The following is a 20557-nucleotide window of genomic DNA, read 5'->3' as shown; positions in this document are numbered from 1 at the left end:
TTCCCCATTAGGACACAGTAACGTGTCACATAGTGAATTCTGAGTCGAGTTATGGGAAGGATTCTTTAATTCCTGGACTCTCCACTTCATTAAGAGCAAAGATTTTCCATCTCCATCTGGACAATAAATTCTATTCAGAATAATGCAACCTGTATAAAATCCAATTCTTCAACAGTTTTATTTCCGAAGAGTCAAACATACCTCCCCAAGAAAATAGACTGTTGCTTGTCCTGCAAGAAACCTGCTGGGATTGTAACTAGTCATGTAACTATATGAAAATGTATTTTTTGCTAAATGTATAGGAAGACTGGAGGTAAAAAAAGATAGTATTAGAAGATAATTAGTGATAAAACAAACACCCAATAACCAATGGCATACATACCATAAAGGCAGAACATGTGGTTACTATTGTACCCATGGAAAAAGGGGGCCCAACCGTAGACAAGCTCCTATGCCTTTAGCTACTAAAAATTAAAAACCTGTACAAGGCTTCCCATTACAGAGGAATTCTATTGTACAACCAAGTACAAAGTACGGTAAATAGAAGCCCACAATCATCGTAAGGCATGGAGAACGAAATAAGTCCTAGGTCCTTCATCCTTCTATCATGGGTGGATGAATATATCACCATAATGGGGGCCCATTGTAATCTTTGTTATAGGGTATTCTCTTTTCTATATAGGTCACTGTCAATTTAGTTATTTCTAAATTTCCCTTGTTTAAGATCATTTTAATGGATCGTTGCATGGCAGTTTGTCCAGAGAAATCAATAGATATCCTTGACCTCCAATTTTCTAACTGTGCTCCCTTTAATAGTACAGTGCTACGATCCACCTTCAACACAGTGCCCAAAGAAAATGTAATTACTCTTATATAACAGCTTTTATTGTTTGACAGTCAGCGACACATGTGGCAGCCAGGGGTAAAGGGTGCAGTAACCGAATGCCCAGTGACTATGATGATGACGATAGAAGTGCCCTGTTTTAATGGTAAGGTTCTTTATAATTAAGGTAGCTTTAGTGACTGCACCAGCTCTCTTACACTCAACTCGGATGGCACATTGAAAGGGTTCTACACAAATGATGTGGTAGACGTTGTTCCCATTGGGGTGCCCTGTTTAATATATTTACTTTATGGCTATGAACTTGAACAAACCAACATTTCCTTACTGGTAACAACAGAGTCATCCACACAGGAGGCACAGTTATTGAACACGTGAACATATCATAGCTTCGGCTCCCAGCTTATTCAGAAAGAATTTACTCAAAGTAGAGCTCAAAGGTGGCAAGTTATGTCCCCTTGTCCTGTTCATGCTGCAATTCCCTACATAGGGTACAGTTCTTGAAGGTGTGTGGCCTGTCAGCTACATGGTTATAAACCTAGCTAGAAGCCTGCTTAGATCCTAGTGTCTTGTTAGGGGGCCCTTTTGCATTCTAACCCCAAAGGCTATATGTATTGTTCCTTTCCTCCATTTTCTACTCTCAGATGAGGTACTAGACTGAAGTGGTGGTGCCCTGACCTGGAATCTTAGCAGGAGATGGCACTGCCCCAACCTGTAAAAATGTCTAGACTTGAAGTTTATAGTCTATATTGGGCACTTTTTTCTAACATGAAAGGTACATGAACAATGATATCTGACGGAAGCTACCAGCAAGTGTTCAGTACCTCACAATTTCACCACGGACGAGATAAGGAGGACACAGTGACCACTGAAATGCGTGGCCTGTGGAATTCACATATGTACCAGGTCCACCAAAGTAGGATATATTCTTTATAGTTTATTTCATAGCTTGATTTAAAAGGGTATTCCAGGAATTTTTTATATGACTGTGCTAAAGGGGCTGTAAAGTTAGTGTAGTTCATAATATAGTGTCGGTACCTGTGTGTGATGGTTTTCTCACAATTCTTCTGTGATTTTCGCCCCAATATTTATTTTTAACAGCATACAAAATTACTCATGTCTCGGGATTTCCCAGGTTGCAGTGCGCTGATACCTGACATCACTAGTCAGGTGATCAGAAGGAGTCTGTCCTTCCTCAATGGGTGGAGCGACCGTTGGGTTGGAGAGAGATAATTTTGCAACAGCTGTAGGCACCCTGATTAGAAAACACTCATGTATTGCTTTGAAGGGATCACAGGTGTGTTTTAATGGGTTGGGTGGCTGATGTGTGGGAGGGAGGAAAGTGATCTCATACTTACAAATTATGGAACTATGGGATGTGTAGTTTAGAGAACGAAGCTCAACAGGAAATACCCAGTTCTGGCAGGTACATACTACTAAAATCACCTTATGGTGGATAACCCGTTTAATATCTCTAAACATTTACATTTTTTACTTTTAACCTATTCTAGATCTAGATGTATACAGTCAAGGGCGAACATACCATAGAGTCAGGCCCACTGCCATCTTATTAAGTCAAGTAGGATTTTCAAATAGCCAATGAGAACCTGCTAAGGGCTCTCATTCTCCATCTGTCCACAAACATGGATGTGGTTAAACCAATGTAATTTCATGACATACGCTTCTCCTACAAGACATAGCAGGATGAAGGGTAATAAGCTACAGACTCTACTGTCCTGGAATGACGATGGTGGCATTATGTACTATCGCATGTAGGGGTTCTTCTTTTTCATGTTTATGGGACTACCATGTTGTTTAAATAAAATATATATATATCTGTATACTACCATGAGCACACAATGTGGTAACACACACAAAACTAGAGGTCAAAGGAGGCATAATAGAAAGAAAAACTAACACAATTTTTTTTCATAATAAAAAATAATAATTGTCAATAGAAGGTACATAGACGTCACGGGGTATCAGAAAAATAAACAGAAGGCGCTATGTGATCTATCTTCACTGAGCATTGCTTGATCATCCAATGTTTTCAGCTATATTTCCAGCTGTTATTTAATATGTCATGCTGTGTGTGTGATGTGTGGCGATTTCATTCCCAGCGATAACATATCAAGGATACGTGAAGGAACACCTGGATTTTAAAGATCCCTTCTTCAATAATGTCAGAGATTTTATATCTCATTTACTGGAAAATTTAAAGTAACATAGAGAAAAACAATGTAAGAAACTTTTAAACTTTGTAATGCCCAGGGTATTGCCTTTTGTCATTTCGTAGCGTCTTAAGAGGTATTGGCAGAATGATTAATGACTTGCCTGGTGACTGCATACAGTCCGTTGCTATCAGCTACAGAATATTAATTCGTTGGTACATTTCTGGCTTTTCATAACTTTAAACTATACACATGAAAACAAATATCGACGAAATGACCTCAACCATTTCCATGACTGCTGTGAGAGTAATGTAGGTGTCCAATCCATCCTGTTAGAGGACACTTGAAGAACTTGTTTGTGTGTTTTGCGTAGGCTGCAGAGATGTAGAAAGGTCATTGACTGGAGCAGAATTGAAAAGTTAAAGGGGTATTTCAACTTATAATGTATATTCCACTAAAATAGGTATGTGCGTCTTACTTCAGAATGGACTGTCGATTTGACCATGTGTGCCACCACCACATTTATTATCTTTGGGGCTACTGATTATAGACTGTTTAAAGTAGTGAAGGGTTAAAAGAGTTGTGGTGTCCCAGCACAGGATGTCATGCTGGGGCTGAAGATTGCCTCTGGCATCCTTTCTGCTACTGTGCTGGACCCACTACTCCATCTTGAATTCTGTTGTGGTGCACTGTGTTGTGTTGTGGTGAATTATGATACTGTACCTTTTAAGGGATTGCTGTAGAGTGACCATGTGAGTGACCCTGAAACCCCAATGGAATCCACCCAACATTGACTTTTATGTAGTGTGGAGGGAGGGGGAGCTGTTCAGTGTTTAGTCTAGTCTTAGTGTGTTCGGTCAGTACAGTCCAGTTTAGTGCTGTGTGGAGGAGTGTGTGAAGAAGTCAGAGGAGGCCTAAGGAGAAGAAACTCTGAAATCTGCAGCCACGCCAATCTTAGGACACCCCCTTGCTCAGGTGAAAGCCAAAGCCTAGCGGTGAGCATGAAGTTCTGGGGGAAAACACATTCTCGTCAGTCAGTCTAAATTCTTCAAGTCAACGTGGACTGCTATTTAATCTCAGCAACTACAAATCCCAGCAAGGCGACAGGCTATCCTTGTTCACTCTGCACTTCCCTCTGCACCAAAGTTTGTACTGTGACGGATTTAACAATCCCTGTCTCAGTAAAGATAGTTATCAGTAACTTTGCATCGGTGTCATCATTGCCCCTGCGCTTGGCCCAGGAGAAGCTATCTCAACCTTGGATCATCTAGGTTAACTGTGCCTTGGCGACACAAACTGATCTACACACCCTGCAAACAGTTAGTAGTCGCCACAGAGTTAACCAACCTTATAGAAATGATAGCCTATCCTTAGGAAACAGCAACAATATTAGATCAGCAAGGATTAGATTTCCAGCACCCCTGTTGATCAGCTGTTTGAAGAAGTTATTTATGCGAGCATCGCAGCCTCTTTATTCAATACCAGCACTCAATACCTGCATCTCTGTAATATTAATAATGGAGACATCCTGTTCATTTAAATGGGAGAAAGCTGCAGTACCTTGCATTGCTGCTAATATAAGTACAGCAATGCAGGTACAGGCTCTGGTAAACATTAATAAGAATGCAATGCAACAACAAGCCCTTCAGACACTTTGACTCCCTGCACTTTGCTGATCCTTGGGATAGGCCATCAGTATTCTAAGGCTGGATAACCCCTTTCATAGAGATATATTTGAAGGCCTGGGGTATTGTACTAAAAGGACCAATGAAGACTTCCATGTTGGGCTATGATGTTGATTGGATTGATAGAGATTTCCCTGATGGTTTATGGTTATGAGAGGGTTTATTGAGACAGCCCTGTTGGGTCAAGCTAGGCATAAAAATTAGAAATTAGACTTGAATCGGCCAAACCAGTTGATTTTGGCTGAATTGGCCAAGCATCTAATGTGTGTGGTGACCTCAATGGCTGGTGTTGGGAAAGAGAAGGACGGAGTTTTTTGTGTTTTTTTAGAATTACAGGGGCCTAATCCTTTTGTTCTCTGGGAGATAAACCACCAGAGGAGCCTGACAATGGCATACCCTGATTCTTTCCATTCAGAACACATGAACGCCTGGCATCTTTATAGGTTGGTCGGAAGAAATTGCTGTGGGCCAAACAACCATTTGGCTATCCTATGTGTATGGCTAGAGTGGTGAAGGGTTAAACAATTACCTCTCTGTTGGTCTACACCTGTGATCTCCAAACCACCAGTTTTGCAACCTTTGGTGGGCCACAGTTTGCCCGGTCTCCATTAACAAAAGAGTTGATAGTAATGTGTTTGGTGATAAAAAGGGTCGGATAATGTCCAGTTGGTTGCTTACTTATTATACCTATTTGAGTATATAGCTTCTTTGCGGTTTCCATATTTACAGACTACAAACAAATGTATGGAGTCTGATCCCGTAGTTATGTGTTATTAACTTCCATCTGTCTCTTTCATTTTCTTTTTACTAACTTTAAAGTAGTACTATGGTGCTTTTTTTTTTATTAACCCTCTGTGCCCGGGCTGCAAAATGAAACAAAAACTTTAACTCACCTGCCTTTGTTCCCCCCGTTGCTCCGATGTCGGTGTCCCATTCTCCAGTCCCTGTCTTCTTCCGCTTCCTGCGGCCGGTGATACGCTGAGAGCAGGGTGACTCACCGACCTGCAGGAAGCGGAAGAAGACAGGGACTGGAGAAAGGGACATTGACATCAGGGAAAAAAACGCCATAGTACTCCTTTAAGTAATGAAAAGGAATGGTTGGTGGGATGTCGACATCATTACAGTTACAGTAGCTTCAGCTGTAATCTTCTTAAAGTAATTTTTTTTGAGAAAGGAAGTGCCACTCACTAAGCGATGAGGAGCTTTCTCTATTCTACAAATGTCCAAGCAGCAGATCAGACAACTATATCCTCTCTATCTGTTCCTACACATGATGAGGCACTTCAGGCTCATTTTATTTGAAATGTTTCTGGATGGTAAATAAAAGCTTAAGAATGAGTGACAGTCTAAGAAATCCAGTTTTACTCCAAACTGCATGTTTTTTTATATTTCCTGTCTGCGAATTTCCCAGCCAATTAACGTAATTCCTGGGGGGAGTATAGAGTTTGTGGGAAACTTGTTTTTTTTTTCGTTTTTTTTTTTTATAATAGTAAAAGTTTAGTAAGTCGTCGTTGAATCACAGAACAATTTTATTGGTTTTATCAGGAAACAAAGAATGAAAAGAAAGCATTGTGTTTAGTTAACAATAGACAGTACACCACAGATCTTTTGGGATCAAATCTTACCACTTCACACCCAAACTAAGCATATAAACTTGTATAATTGTAATCCATTCTGTTTCGCTAAGGCCCCATTTATACCATATTTTGTTCTTTTAACATTTGAAGGACTCTTGACGTATAGTGTTGAGCGCGAATATTCGAATTGCGAATTTTTACCGTGAATATTGCCACTTTGCGATTTTGCAAAAAATTTAGAATATAGCGATATATATTCGTTATGATGAATATTAGTTTTTTTTTTTTCACAGTACACATCACAATTATGTGTACTGTGTAAATAAAAAGTGATCATCCCTCCCTACTTCCAGCTTGTGGGCCAAAAGAAGGATCCATTATTATATACTGTGAAAGTTGGTGTGGAGCGCGAATATTTTGTATGTGCGAATATGTGAAAATTTGCGAATATCAGCACTTCCAGAGGACACTGATCCCTCCCTTCTTTTGGCTTGTGGGCCAATGAGAAGGATGCAAATACAGTTGTCAGAGGTTAGCAACATTCCTAGCAACCAATAGGAAAGTAGTTAGTTGAAAGATATAATCGCGCATGCGCACTTTGCGAATATCATTACGAATTTCGCATGGAAAAAAAGTGAACGAATATGTGAAATTTGGGAACATAGGATGAATATTCGTCCTTATATTGTGAAATATCCCAAATTCAAATATGGCCTATGCCACTCATCACTATTGACGTATACCTCTAATGGAAGGCGGTAAGATATCCCACTATAATCCTTTTCATAAAGGATCCCCAGGAAAGCTCTCATGTTCCATGTCCATATTTAGAAGGCCCAGGGAAGCCAAAACATTTTCCTTTCTCCTCCTGCGCTTGCTTCAGAGTGGTGGTACTGCTGACAGTACAAAATGTAACAACCAAAATATGTCTAAGGTGGCTGTTAACAGTGCCACCAATCTAGAAAGTGCTCTTCAGAAAGCTCCATTGATAGTGCCCAAAAGTGGATAGTGACATCACTGAAGCTTCCCAGAATATCCATTGGTCAGTTGCTTGTAAAGGATGCCATACATTGGCATCTGTCATCCATAGGCGTCTAATATCATATCCATTTAACAGATGCAAAGTATGAAATAGTGTAGTCTAGTAATTTCATTCTGTATACTAATGAATTCCTGCCAGATGGAAACCAAATGTGCACTGTCAGACAGGGTCCAAAAAGTAAATGATCCCAAGGCCCGTGCTGTCTGATGTAGTGGCACAGGAGGGGATACAAGGGGGAATAAAGTGGCACAAGGGGGATTCAAGGAGGAATGAAGTGGCACAGTGGGTGATGAAAGGGGGGTGAAAAAATGGCACAAGGGTGATGAAGGGGTGATTAAATGGCACAGGGGGGAATAGGATGCACGGCATGATACATGTAATTTCTTCTTCGTGCAGTAATACCTTTAGTTAAAGGGGTACTCCGGTGGAAAACTATTTTTTTTTTTTAAATCATCTGTTGACAGAAAGTTAAACAGATTAGTAAATTACATCTGTGATGTCCCAGTACGGGATATAGTCCCATACAGTACTTAGGCCCTGTCAGGTTGAGTCTCTCTGTGTCCTATGGGCTCCTAGGGGCCCTCCTGCAGTGTCTCCCCCCCCCCCCCCCCCTAGTAATGTATAGTGTTATGTGTGTTATCCATTAAGGACCTTTAAGGACCTTTGAGATGTCACATGATAATGTGTTCACATAATGTGTTATGTTACCCAGAGAGCACCAGCTAACCAGGTGACCTGCAGCTTGACCTATGGGCTTCTGGCTCAGCCCCCGTTTATAAGAGGGACAGCCATTACAATCTCTCTTTCACCATCACTCCTGCTGAGGTACAGTAAAGACCAGACGTCTGAGAGCTAGTGTTCTAGCATATCTGGAGGCCTCAAGCCATCTACAACCACATTCCAGTAAGTCAAGTCTATGCTGTCCCTACCTACAATCCAGTCTAGTCAAAAGTCAAGCCTAAAGTCAAGTCTATTTTAGTCTGCATGGCTGAACTAAAGTCTATCAAAGTCTCTACAAGTCCCAGCAAGCTGCGAGATCCATCTGTGTTACTGGCCACCTCTCTGGGATCCTGGCCTAGCTGTAAAGACTATTTCCATCTGTCTACCTCAGTAAAGCTACCATTAACCCTTACCTGGTCTTGAACTATTATTGCTCTGCCTAACATTGGGATAGCGGTACTACCGTTCAGGTGGTTACTGGCAAAACCACTCCCTGGCATCACAAACATTTAGAGGTTAATAACACCTTGCCCCTGGGCTACAACATCTGCCCCATCCACCACACCATCACACCCCGAAACACCCCGTGGCTTCACCACACATCTATTAAAACATCTTAATACTTCCAGTACTTATCAGCTGCTGTATTCTCCACAGGTAGTTCTTTTCTTTTTGAATGTCATTTCTGTCTGACCACAGTGCTCTCTGCTGACACCTATGTCCATGTCAGGAACAGTCCAGAGCAGGATAGGTTGGCTCCTGCTCTTGACAGTTCCTGACATGGACAGAGGTGTCAGCAGAGAGCACTATGATCAGACAGAAAAGAAATTCAAAAAGAAAAGAACTTCCTCTGGAGCATACAGCAGCTGATACGTACTGGAAGGGTTAAGATTTTTACATAGAAGTAATTTACAAATCTGTATAACTTTCTGGCACCAGTTAAAAAAAAAAAAAATTCCCCCAGAGTACTTTGTGCTCTTACCTAGCAAAGAGTATAGATCAGGTTCCATGATCATTGCTGGTAGTTACTCTCATGTTCTAGTGATACAATGGTTCTGAATTTAAAATCTTAGCAGTCTTTGACGGAATTTTAATTAACATGGTGAACAATCATCAGTACAGTAGTATATAAAAAGAACAAATCCCCTACTTACTTTTACAAATCCATAGAGTTGAATAATAATGTTCTGGTTACAATAAGCTAACACTAGGGGGAGCTTTCCATTATACTGCAGACTGTTCACACATTGAACTCTATAATAATCCCTCTAGTGATGGCTTCATGTTGTTAGATGTTTATCAATACGTTTTTGCTCATCTTTGACCACACACCATCCTCTGAAATTGTATGCCAGCTCTGGGATAGATTTCTGCAGTAAATAATACCAACTTTCTGACATGAGTTATAGTAAATGTTTCAGGCTGCAGGATACCCACCCATTTGATTTGTTTTTAAGTGGTGAATGTGTAAAAGTTATTCATAAGTCTGGAGTTAGGAAAAGCACATGGTTAAGCACTTCACTCCCCAGCTCGCTGCTCTACATGTCTCATTGTAAAAGTGCAGGATATATATGGGAAGAAAAAACACAGAGATGGCGCCTTGATGGTGCCTTTACCTTTGCTAAAAAGAGCGTTAGCTAGGCAGAGGTATTAGGAAATGAAATGCCTGCTCATCTTGTCAAGTTGATCTAGCGAGCAGGCACAACTCTGGACAGCGCTTTGGGGGGAGTGCGGCGGAAATCCCGATGCCGCTGGAGGTCTCCTCTGCTACTGGATCTTCTCCGCTGGCCGTAGATGTTCTGCAGGAGCAGGTTACTGCTGGTACCGTTAGCTGGAAAAGCGGTGCTGCAGGTAGCGGTGCTGCGGGAGGAGGTGCTTTGGTCCTCCGATGTTAATCGCAGGATGCGGGCAGAGGTATCCAGATGTAGGGCAGATGTCGGGAGATCCCTGCGCCCCTCAGCCCTTAGGATCAGCCGAGCTTGGATGGTGGTAGGGGTCACACGTCTCTCTGCACGTGTAGTGTGCAGGGGTCGGTGGAGGACCACTTTAATTGACCAGGAGCAGCTGGATGTCGGACCCGCTGGAGGGCAGTAAAATACAATGGAAGGAGTGCGGGGTGTCTCTGGCAGGAGGCTTCCCCAAAAATGCTGACAGTGCTGGAGCGCTTCACTGGTACTGGTGAAATAGAACTGCAGACTGCAGTATTAAAATCCAATAGGTATTTATTAGCTACGATAAAGGTAGCAGAAAACAAAAAACAGGGGGGGAAGAAATCTTGTACGGACTACGCGTTTCGAAAGGTACCCCTTTCTTCCTCAGGTCTGTTGGAAGAAGGGGATACCTTTCGAAACGCGTAGTCTGCACAAGATTGCTTCCCCCCCCCCATTTTTTGTTTTCTGTTACCTTTATCATAGCTAATAAATACCTATTGGATTTTAATACTGCAGTCTGCAGTTCTATTTCACCAGTACCAGTGAAGCGCTCCAGCATTGTCAGCATTTTTGGGGAAGCCTCCTGCCAAAGACACCCCGCACTCCTTCCATCATCATTGTAAAAGTGGTATTCTATAATAAGTCTATGGAGCCCATCTCCTCCAGTGACATGGGGAGTGAAGCACTTAGCTACATGCTTCTCCTGGCTCTACTCAGTGATCTGTGGGCGTCTGAACACTCAGACCCCAACTAATCAAAACTTTTGACATCTCTGTGTGCTTTTTTAAAGGTAACAGGAACACCGTGACGTGTCTAAAATGTAAAAGGTTCAATGTAGGGATATCTCGGCACTTCCATGGAATCTGCGGTTGTGACCAAGGTAGGGTAAAGCCACAGGTAGAAGAAAGATGATACCCAGCACTCACCAGTAATGCACAGTGAAGATTTATTATGCCATAGTGTAGTACAAGGACACATTTCGGCATGGAAGTCTTCCTCAGCTGGCTGCCTATCGGCCTATCCCACGCCGAAAGGTGTCCTTGTACTACACTATGGCATAATAAATCTTCACTGTGCATTACTGGTGAGTGCTGGGTATCATCTTTCTTCTACCTGAAATGTAAAAGGTGGATGTAAGCCCCTCAAAATAAGACTCTCTAAGCATTTGTCACATTCACTATAACAAAGATCCATGCGAGTATTTTCACATCTTTCAGCCTAGACTAACTTCTTGAGTCCATCATATTAACATAGTAATCTGAGATATATATTTTTTTCTTTTGTAAAACAATTATTATCTGATCTTACCTTCTTTAGGGCAAAATTTGCTGCATGAATGCCTAGGATTATAAAAAAAAAAATGCTCAAGTTTCATAGTTGCTGGCCCCTTCTATCTGGGGCCTCTATCTAATACAACATTTATCTTCTGTTTCTCCTATTATGTTTGGTTACAAAGTTTTTACGCCTTCTTCAACACCAACCAGTTCAATAAAAATAGGTCTTTTTCTCTTTTAAATTGAAACTGGCTATTAATCAAAAGCCTTCCAAGTTTGGAAACCCAACACCGAAAGGAATACTCCTTGGCACCATTCACACACGGTTAACAAATTCCAATAATATCAGTGGAGAGGCTGTGGGAACAGTCAAACATGCTCAGTTAAAACTTCAAGGGTCATTTTATGAGATCTCTGACTTTCCAATGAAATTCTATGGCTCTTACAGTAAATCTGGTAAAGTCACATAAGGAAAGTATTCAATATGACTTGTGCAGGTCTGTCTTTGGAGAAAGATGTTTTAGGTTGAATATTGCTATTACTATTTATAGGTTTTTAGAAAGACATGCTTTTTCCATGGCAACCCAATATCCATCTGGTGTACACTACACAATACAATGACACATAAGAAAGAATAACAGTGTTTTTTTTATTAACTTTGCTCATTTATTGTGCAGGAAATGTCTCCTCTGGGTCTTATTACTTCCGTCCATGTTTAATATACATCGCTATATCCTAACCAATCAAAACCAAATTACCTCATCATTTTAGGGCCCCAGATTTATTGTTATGAATGAATGGAATCAATGCAAAAGCTGGGAATGGTCTGCAGATTACATGACCTTTGTTATTTGTGGGATATCCAAACTTTTACAATAAACATAAAACACATTGGCCCTCATTTACTTAGAAAATCGTGTTGTAAGTCTATCTTGCTTTCTTACCTGACTGCTTTTTTCCCCTGGTACTTATTATTACGTTGCATCCTGTTTGTCGCACGTGGGTTTTGGTTTCCAACTCCTCTGAGTTGTTGGGAAAAAATCCACAACAATTCAACAAATTCGGATTGGAAACCTTTATAAATACGTGGGAAAGCTCAGAAATGTCGGGTTACGCCCCTTTTTCGGGTTTGGGAGAATCCACATCGGGTCCGTCGGGAAAAAATGTCGCATCGTGTCGCAGACTGGCGCACGATGCCTGCGACATGTCGCAGACAAAGATGCGCCAAAAAAAACAGACAAAAGAAGTCGGGTTTAGAATAGTAAATGAGGGCCAATATCGTATTAGATAAATTAGTGCAAAGTAATATGTGACATTTCCCATAGCAACCAATAAGGTTCAATCTGACATGTACTCAGCAACCCAACTGATGTATATGGTATAATAATTCAGTCAAAGCAAACTATACAGTATTCATAGCGAAAAGAGTCTGATGGTGACAACTCTCAGCTTAACATTGGCTCTCTTTGAAAAGTGGCTTCTGTCAATCATTTTCTGTCGCCTGGGGAAGCTGCTACATTTTGTTTCCCTTGTTGTGCTACCAGAGTAAAATTGAGGAATTTCTCATATACATTGGAATCAATGGGACACTGATGTGTCATGAACGGACCTGCCCTCACTCCTGTGCTGCATTTATTTCCTGCAGAGCATCAGAAAGAGTCTCCCGGGGTTTCCATGACGATCAGTTCTGCTTGGTGCAGAGCTGCGTGTCATATTACTGACCGCCCTGCCGACCAGTCAATCAGCTAAATGCTGGTGCTCACACCTCCTGAGGGATGGATTATTAAACCAGCAGTTGCCCTACTGCCACTCCTGTGATTGGTCTTCCTGGAATCCTTCACCAATGTTTTGAATACTACTTAGTTTCCCCTGCATGCTGACCATTTGCCTTTTACGTGACCTTGCTTTTGCCTTCTTATTTAGAAAGTCCTGATTTGACCCTTGCCTGTTTATTGTTCTGCCTTTGTCCTGACTTTGTACTGTGCTACCCTCTAGAATTTGACTAACTTTTTTTTTCTAACTTTTTGGTTTAATGCATTGTCTGCCGATTTTGTACTTAGTCTGCATATTTGTCACTGACTTGGCCTGTCTCATTATCCTGGTGACCCGGCATTATACTGACAACCCTGTACTCAGTTCCGGTGACCCGGAAAAAAGGGTGAATGGGGCTGTTCGAGACAGCCCCATTCACCCTTACCCAGAAGGAGTGAGGTGACACAGGTGCCACCTCACAAACACGCGAGGGACGGCAGGGGTCTCCTACTTTTGCCTGGCCCCACAGGGGTCCCTTCAGGAATGGCGGCAGCAGACAGGAGCAGCAGGAGCAGTGGCAGCAGCGGCAGCAGTCCCAGCACTGCAGGTGGCAGGGTACAGCAGGAGGTGAGGCCTGTTCACCTCCTGGTGTTGCTTAACAACAACTCTCAGCATGCACAACCAAAGGGCATGCTGGGAGTTGTAGGTTTGCAACAGCTGGAGTTCCAACTGCGACTCCCAGCATGCCCTTTGGTAGTCTGTGCATGCTGGGGGCTGTAGTTATGCAACAGCTGGATGCACATCTTTTCTATGAAAAAGTGTGCATCCAACTGTTACATAACTACAACTCCCAGCATGCACAGACAGCCAAAGGGCATGCTGGGAGTTGTAGCAGTGTGCCTCCAGCTGTTGCAAAACTATAACTCTCAGCATGCCCAGCAAGCTGTCAATGCATGCTGAGAGTTGCAGTTTTGCGACAGCTGAAGGCACACTGGTTGTGAAACAGAGTTTGTGTCTTAACTCAGTGTTTCGCAACCAGTGTGCCTCCGGCTGTTGCAAAAATAAAACTCCCAGAATTCACTGACAGACCGTACATGCTGGGAGTTCTAGTAACAAACTTTCAGTGTTTCGCAACCAATGTGCCTCCAGCTGTTGCATAACTTCAACTCCCAGCATGTATGGTCTGTCAGTGCATGCCGGAAGTTGTAGTTTTGCAACAGCTGGAGATTTGCACAGAGGTGGCTGATTTTACAGTGGTTCTGACATAAACGAAAAACAATACATACCCACATGTGACCCCATTTTTGAAACTACACCCCTCACGGAATGTAACAAGGGGTATAGTGAGCCTTAACATTCCACAAGTGTTTGATGAATTTTCGCTAAAGTTAGACATGAAATTTTTTTTTCACTAAAATGCTGGTGTTACCCTACATTTTTCATTTTCACAAGGGGTAATAGGAAAAAAGCCCCACAAAATTTGTTGCCCATTTCTTCTGAAAATGGAAATACCCCATATGTGGATGCAAAGTGCTCTGCGAGCGAACTACAATGTTCAGAAGAGAAGAAGCGCCATTGGGCTTTTGGAGATAGAATGTGTCCAAAATTGAAGGATATGTGTGTTTACAAAGCCGCCATGGTGCCAGAACAGTGGACCCCCCCACATGTGACACCAGTTTGGAAACTGCACCCCTCATGTAATGTAATAAGGGGTACAGTGAGCATTTACACCCCACAGGTGTCTGACAGATTTTTGGAACAGTGGTCCATGAAAATGAAAAATTAAACACCAGTGGGGTGTAAATGCTCACTGCACCTCTTATTAAATTCTGTGAGGGGTGAAGTTTCCAAAATGGGGTCATATGTGGGGGGACCACTGTTCTGGCACCACAGGGGCTCTGTAAACGCACATGGCCCCCAACTTCTATTCCAACAAAATTCTCTCTCCAAAAGCTCAATGGCACTCCTCTTCTGAGCATTGTAGTGCACACTTTACGTCCACACATGGGGTATTTCCATACTCAGAAGAAATGGGGTTACAAATTTTGGGGGGCATTTTCTCCTATTACCCCTTGTAAAAATGTAAAATTTGGGGGAAAACCAGCATTTTAGCGAAAAAAAAATTCATTCACACATCCAACTTTAATGAAAAGTCTTCAAACACCTGTGGGTGTTAAGGCTCACTGGACCCCTTGTTACGTTCCTTGAGGGGTGTAGTTTCCAAAATAGTATGCCATGTTGTTTTTTGTTTTTCTTATTGCTGTTCTGACTTCCTAAATGTGACATGCCCCCAAAAACCATTTCAGAAAAACTCACTCTCCAAAATCCCATTGTCGCTCCTTCACTTCTGAGCCCTCTACTGCGCCCGCAGAACACTTACTTACACATATGAGGTATTTCCTTACTCGAGAGAAGTTGGGTTACAAATTTTAGGGAAATTTATCTCATTTTACTCCTTGTAAAAATTAAAAAACTGGGTCTCCAAGAACATACAAGTGTAAGAAATGAAGATTTAGAATTTTCTCCTTCACTTTGCTGCTATTCCTGTGAAACACCTAAAGGGTTAACACACTTTCTGAATGTCATTTTGTATACTTTGAGGGGTGCAGTTTCTATAATTGGGTCATTTATGGGGTATTTCTAATATGAAGGCCCTTCAAATCAACTTCAAAACTGAACTGGTCCCTGAAAAATTCAGAAATTCCGAAAATTTTGTGAAAAATTGGAAAATCGCTGCTGGATTTTGAAGCCCTCTGATGTCCTCCAAAAGTAAAAACATGTCAACTTTATGATGCAAACATAAAGAAGACATATAGTATATGTGAATCAATATATAATTTGTTTGGTATTTCTATTTTCCTTACAAGCAGAGAGCTTCAAAGTTTAAAAAAAAATGCAAATTTAAAAATTTTCATGAAATTTGGGAATTTTTCACCAAGAAATTATACAAGTATCAACGAAAATTAACCATTAGGTTAAAGTAGAATATGTCACGAAAAAAAGTCTCAGAATCAAATTCATAAGTGAAAGCATCCCAGAGTTATTAATGCTTAAAGTGACAGTGGTCAAATGTGTAAAAAATGCTCTGGTCCTGGTCGGGGCTTGGTCCTTAAAGGGGTACTACTATGCTGACAACTTATCCCCTATCTAAAGGATAGGGGATAAGTTGCCCGATCGCGCGGGGTCCCACCTCTGGGGACCCCCGCGATCTCGCACGCAGCACCCCGCTCTCATCAGGCCCCGGAGCGAACATCGCTCCGGGTCTGATGACTGCCGATCACGGGGCCGGAGTATCGTGATGTCACGGCTCCGACCCATATGACATCACGCTCCGCCCCCTCAAGGTAAGTCTAAGGCAGGCTGTCTCGCCCCTGCTACAGACTTGCATTGAGGGGGCGGAGCGTGACATCACACGGGGCGGAGCTATGATGTCACGATCACCGGCCCCGTCATCAGACCCGGAGCGGATGTTCGCTCAGCGGCCTGATGAGAGCAGGGTGCTGCGTGCCAGATCGCGGGGGTCCCCAGTGGCGGGACCCTGCGCGATCAGGCAACTTATCCCCTATCCTTTAGATAGGGGATAAGTTGTCAGCACGGTAGTACCCCTTTAAGGGGCTAATATAGCCGGATAGGTTATATGAATAGGGATTGTTTAAACAAGACAACCTGTTTAGCTATATAGCTATTGTCTAACCTTACACATATTTCCTTGAACAGCTAAGGGCTAGCACCAAGTGGCACTCAGGGCCGGACTGGCCTACAGGGATACCAGGATAATCCCCGGTAGGCTGCTCGCCCCGTGGGCTGGCAGTGGCCGGCCCGTGCTTCATTGACCTATGTGACAGCAGTGCAGGCTGGCTGCCGCTTCACACTATTATCAGGACCTGCGGCCGCAGAGTGGCAGAGCAGAGAGCTATAAGCTCCCAGCACCACCACTCAATCCTCCTACCGACGGGAGGCCATGCAGGACGTCCATGTAATGGCATGGGTGGTGCAATGATATGACGTCATCACGCCGCCTACGCGATGACACGGACGTTCAAGCGCCGGACAGAACGGCTCTGCGTGGGTGCGGTGAAAGGTAACATTTTGTTATGTTTTTTGTTTTTTTTAAATCATGCAGCAAAATTGACGGGGGGGGGGGGGGGGGGGGTTGGGGGGTCTAGGTGGGTGAAGCCTGCCAACCTAAGTGCCTAAAGGGGGGAGATCTATTTGTCTATGGAGGGTGAAAAGGGAGGTGTTGGTGGCTTAAGCCTGCTTACAACCTATCTGCCTGCCTAAAGGGGGGGGGGGGGGATATCTAATAGAAAGAGAGTCCTATCCTCACCTTTCTTCCTCTGCACCCCTCCTATCCTCACCTTTCTTCCTCTGCGCCCCTCCTATCCTTACCTTTCTTCCTCTGCACCCCTTCTATCCTCACCTCTCTTCCTCTGTGCCCCTCATATCCTAACCTTTCTTCCTCTGCACCCCTCCTATCCTCACCTTTCTTCCTCTGCACCCCTCCTATCCTCACCTTTCTTCCTCTGCGCTCCTCCTATCCTCACCTTTCTTCCTCTGCACCCCTCTTATTCTCACCTTTCTTCCTCTGCTCCCCTCCTATCCTTACCTTTCTTCCTCTGCACCCCTCCTATCCTCACCTCTCTTCCTCTGTGCCCCTCCTATCCTCACCTCTCTTTCTTTGTGCCCCTCCTATCCTCACCTTTCTTTCTCTGCACCCCTTCTATCCTCACCTTTCTTTATCTGCGCCCCTCCTATCCTCACATCTCTTGCTCTGCGCCCTTCCTATCCTCATCTCTCTTCCTCTGCACCCTCCAATCCTCACCTCTCTTCCTCTGCCCCACTCCTATCCTCATCTCTTCCTCAGCACCCCTCCTATCCTCACCTTCCTTCCTCTGCACCCCTCCTATCCTCACCTTTCTTCCTCTGCACCCCTCCTATCCTCACCTTTCTTCCTCTGCGCCCCTCCTATCCTCACCTTTCTTCCTGTGCCCCTCCTACCCTCACCTTTCTTCCTCTGTGCCCCTCCTATCCACACCTTTCTTCCTCTGCCCCCCTCCTATCATCACCTCTCTTCCTCTGTGCCCCTCCTATGCTCACCTTTCTTCCTCTGTGCCCCTCCTATCCTCACCTTTCTTCCTCTGCCCCATCCTATCCTCACCTCTTTTCCTCTGCGCCCCTCCTATCCTCACCTTTCTTCCTCTGCGCCCCTCCTATCCTCACCTTTCTTCCTTGGAGCCTCTCCTATCCTCACCTTTCTTCCTCTGCCCCCTCCTATCCTCACCTCTCTTCCTCTGCGCCCCTCCTATCCTCACCTTTCTTCCTCTGCCCCCTCCTATCCTCACCTTTCTTCCTCTGCACCCCTCCTATCCTCACCTTTCTTCCTCTGCACCCCTCCTATCCTCACCTTTCTTCCTCTGCGCTCCTCCTATCCTCACCTTTCTTCCTCTGCACCCCTCCTATCCTCACCTTTCTTCCTCTGCGCCCCTCCTATCCTTACCTTTCTTCCTCTGCGCTCCTCCTATCCTCACCTTTCTTCCTCTGCACCCCTCCTATCCTCACCTTTCTTCCTCTGCGCCCCTCCTATCCTTACCTTTCTTCCTCTGCACCCCTCCTATCCTCACCTCTCTTCCTCTGTGCCCCTCCTATCCTCACCTGTCTTCCTCTGCACCCCTCCTATCCTCACCTTTCTTCCTCTGCGCCCCTCCTATCCTCACCTTTCTTCCTTTGCACCCCTCCTATCCTCACCTCTCTTCCTTTGTGCCCCTCCTATCCTCACCTTTCTTTCTCTGCGCCCCTTCTATCCTCACCTTTCTTTCTCTGCACCCCTCCTATCCTCACATCTCTTCCTCTGCGCCCTTCCTATCCTCATCTCTCTTCCTCTGCACCCTCCAATCCTCACCTCTCTTCCTCTGCCCCCCTCCTATCCTCATCTCTTCCTCATCACCCCTCCTATCCTCACCTTCCTTCCTCTGCACCCCTCCTATCCTCACCTTTCTTCCTCTGCACCCCTCCTATCCTCACATTTCTTCCTCTGCGCCCCTCCTATCCTCACCTTTCTTCCTCTGCCCCCCTCCTATCATCACCTCTCTTCCTCTGTGCCCCTCCTATGCTCACCTTTCTTCCTCTGTGCCCCTCCTATCCTCACCTTTCTTCCTCTGCCCCATCCTATACTCACCTCTCTTCCTCTGCGCCCCTCCTATCCTCACCTTTCTTCCTCTGCGCCCCTCCTATCCTCACCTTTCTTCCTCTGCACCCCTCCTATCCTCACCTTTCTTCCTCTGCGCTCCTCCTATCCTCACCTTTCTTCCTCTGCACCCCTCCTATCCTCACCTTTCTTCCTCTGCGCCCCTCCTATCTTTACCTTTCTTCCTCTGCACCCCTCCTATCCTCACCTCTCTTCCTCTGTGCCCCTCCTATCCTCACCTGTCTTCCTCTGCACCCCTCCTATCCTCACCTTTCTTCCTCTGCGCCCCTCCTATCCTCACCTTTCTTCCATTGCACCCCCTCCTATCCTCACCTCTCTTCCTTTGTGCCCCTCCTATCCTCACCTTTCTTTCTCTGCGCCCCTTCTATCCTCACCTTTCTTTCTCTGCGCCCCTCCTATCCTCACATCTCTTCCTCTGCGCCCTTCCTATCCTCATCTCTCTTCCTCTGCACCCTCCAATCCTCACCTCTCTTCCTCTGCCCCCCTCCTATCCTCATCTCTTCCTCAGCACCCCTCCTATCCTCACCTTCCTTCCTCTGCACCCCTCCTATCCTCACCTTTCTTCCTCTGCACCCCTCCTATCCTCACCTTTCTTCCTCTGCGCCCCTCCTATCCTCACCTTTCTTCCTGTGCCCCTCCTATCCTCACCTTTCTTCCTCTGTGCCCCTCCTATCCTCACCTTTCTTCCTCTGCCCCCTCCTATCATCACCTCTCTTCCTCTGTGCCCCTCCTATGCTCACCTTTCTTCCTCTGTGCCCCTCCTATCCTCACCTTTCTTCCTCTGTGCCCCTCCTATCCTCACCTTTCTTCCTCTGCCCCATCCTATCCTCACCTCTCTTCCTCTGCGCCCCTCCTATCATCACCTTTCTTCCTCTGCGCCCCTCCTATCCTCACCTTTCTTCCTTGGAGCCTCTCCTATCCTCACCTTTCTTCCTCTGCCACCTCCTATCTTCACCTCTCTTCCTCTGCGCCCCTCCTATCCTCACCTTTCTTCCTCTGCCCCCTCCTATCCTCACCTTTCTTCCTCTGTGCCCCTCCTATCCTCACCTTTCTTCCTTGGAGCCTCTCCTATACTCACCTTTCTTCCTCTGCCCCCTCCTATCCTCACTTCTCTTCCTCTGCACCCCTCCTATCCTCACCTTTCTTCCTTGGAGCCTCTCCTATCCTCACCTTTCTTCCTCTGCCCCCCTCCTATCCTCACCTCTCTTCCTCTGCGCCACTCCTATCCTCACCTTTCTTCTTCTGCGCCTCTCCTATCCTCACCTTTCTTCCTCTGCCACCCTCCTATCCTCACCTCTCTTCCTCTGCGCCCCTCCTATCCTCACCTTTCTTCCTCTGCCCCTCCTATCCTCACCTCTT

This window comes from Hyla sarda, chromosome 10 (assembly GCF_029499605.1).
Source record: "Hyla sarda isolate aHylSar1 chromosome 10, aHylSar1.hap1, whole genome shotgun sequence".
Classification (NCBI taxonomy): domain Eukaryota; kingdom Metazoa; phylum Chordata; class Amphibia; order Anura; family Hylidae; genus Hyla; species Hyla sarda.
Note: the sequence above shows the minus strand (reverse complement) of the source record.